Here is a 2,817-nt window from a genome sequence, read left to right on the forward strand (position 1 = left end):
ACCTGCTCATGGGCCAGTTCAGTTCAGTCACTCAGTCGTGTCTGACTCTTTGTGGACTGTTGATCTCCTTGCAGTCCAAGGGACTTCAAGAGTCTTCCATATCCTCCCATTCCTTTATGTTATGGCTATTTGTGTATTACATCTACATACATTAAAAATCCCATTAGATCATGTTATCCTTTTTGTTTCAAATGAATGAGCCTATTTTAAAGAGAAGAAGGGTTTCTCTTAGCCATCTTTTTATTGCAGGTTGGTTGGCAGTGTTTTCCTTCTTCAGAGACTGTCTTTATTTCACTGTATTCCTGAAAGCTAGTTTTGCTGGATATATTATTTGGGGTGGATGGTTCTTTCAGCACTTTAAAAATGTTGTACACTTCTTTATGATCATGTTGGTTTCTGATGAGAAATCCATCAGTTCAGCACAGTTCATTTGCTAAGTCATGCCCGACTCTTTGCGACCCCATGGACTGCAGTATGCCAAGCTTCCCTGAACATCACCAACTCCTGGAGCTTGCTCAACTCATGTCCATTGACATGTACCATGTACATTGGTACCATGTACCAATCCCTGGTACTCTGCAGTACCTTGGAGATCCCCTTTTCAATTCTTTGGCAAAAAATCTGAGTCTTTATTTACTTCTCTCTGCTGTTCACTTTCTGCAACTTTACCCAAGCAGTAGGATGGTTGGTGATGTCACCAACCATCTCATCCTCTGTCGTCCCCTTCTCCTCCTGCCTTCAATCTTTCCCAGTATTAGGATCTTTTCCAATGAGTCAGTTCTTGGCATCAGGTGGCCAAAGTATTGGAGCTTCAGCTTTAGCATCAGTCCTACCAATGAATATTCAGGACTGATTTCCTTTAGGATTGACTGGTTTGATCTCCTTGCAGTCCAAGGGACTCTCATAGTCATTTGAATTGTCATTATTCTAAATGTAATGTATAAATATTTACATTTAAATAAATATAAATTTATATATAAAATATATTTATAAATATTTGCTTTAAATACATAAATATTTTCTTTTTTTTTTTCAATAGTTTAAATATAATTTGTGTGGACATTGACTCTTTTGAGTTTGTCTTTTTGCAGTTTGTTTAAGTGCTTGAATCTGTAGGTTTACTTCTTTTGCTGACTTTGGAATGTTTTCAGTTATTATATGCTCACATACTTTCTTTCCTGTGTCACACTCTTTCTCCTGTCCTGGGACTCCAAACACTGGAATGTTAGACCTTTTGCTATTATCCTACAGGTCTTTATGAAGCCCCTTGGACAGCAAGTAGATCAAACCAGGCAATCCTAAAGGAAACTAACCCTCAATATTCATTGGAAGGACTGATGCTGAAGCTGAAGCTCCAATACTTTGGCCACCTGATGCCAAGAACTGACTCATTGGAAAAGATCCTAATACTGGGAAAGATTGAAGGCAGGAGGAGAAGGGGATGACAGAGGATGAGATGGTTGGTGACATCACCAACTCAATGGACATGAGTTTGAGCAAACTCTGGGACATAATGAAGGACAGGAAAGCCTGGCATGCTGCAGGCCATGGGGTTGCAAAGAGTCAGATAAGATTAAGTGAATGAACAACATATCAATGTATTTCTCAGAATTTCCTCTCTGTTGTTCAAGTTGGATACTTTCTATTGATCTATCTTCAAATTTACTGACTCACCTTCATTCTGCTACTGAGCCTATTTATTCACCTTTAAAAATTTCAATTATTTATATTTTTCAATTATAACATTACTATTAGAATCTTTTAAAATTGTTTACTCCTTTGCTGAGACTTAATAGCTTTATATTCATTTCAAGATTGTTTGCTTTAAATTGTTGGAACATTTTTACACTTGATCTTAGCCAAAAAGTGGAGGAGTGGTTGTTGGAGCATTTTTATAATAGCTTTTTAAAAGTCTTTTTTAGATAATTCCAACATTTATGTCATATGTCATCTCAGCATTGTTGTCTGTTGATTGCCTTTTGAATAGACAATCAATAGTTGAGATTCTCATGGTTCTTCGAATGCTAAATAATTTTGGGGTGCAGTCTGGACATTTTTAATATTATGTTATGGGGTTTTTTATCTTGTTTTAATCCCATGGGGACATATTCATATTTTTGTTTTAGCTTGTAGTCAACATGGTTGGGTCCAGAATTTAAGTTGTGACCTGCCTTTTGTGGATCATGGCTCCAAAATGAATTCAATTTTCAAAAGTTTTGCTGTGCTATTTAGGGCTTCCCTGGTGGCTCAGACAGTAAGGAAGCTGCCTGCAATGCGGGAGACCCAGGTTTGATCCCTGAGTCAGGAAGACCCCTTGGAGAAGGAAATGGCAACCCACTCTAGTATTCTTACCTGGGGAATTCCATGGACAGAGAGCCTGGCAGGCTACATTCCATGGGGTCGCAAAGAGCCAGACATGACTGAACAAGTAGTGCACACACACACACACATATGGTTTTCATCCAGTGCCTAGTCTAGATCTGGTTGGAGATCTGTTTCTTAGTTGAGTTACCAGTCTTTGGTTTTTAAGGTAGGATCATATCCACATGAAGGTTGTGGTGAATCTAGGAGCTCATAAAACAATGGAATAGGGTTGTTTTTCTGAGCATCTCCCTCTCCACAATCCCTGGTACTCTGCAGTACCTTGGAGTTCCCCTTTTCAATTCTTTGGTAAAAAATCTGAGTCTTTATTTACTTCTCTCTGCTGTTCACTTTCTGCAACTTTACCCAAGCAGTAGGAGGGCAAAGAGAGAAAATATATATAAATTTGGGGTTGGCCCCACTGTCTTGGGGCCACAGATACTCCAATCAGAGAGG

The sequence above is a fragment of the Bos mutus genome, unplaced genomic scaffold (genome assembly GCF_027580195.1).
Source record: "Bos mutus isolate GX-2022 unplaced genomic scaffold, NWIPB_WYAK_1.1 CTG205, whole genome shotgun sequence".
NCBI classification, from domain to species: domain Eukaryota; kingdom Metazoa; phylum Chordata; class Mammalia; order Artiodactyla; family Bovidae; genus Bos; species Bos mutus.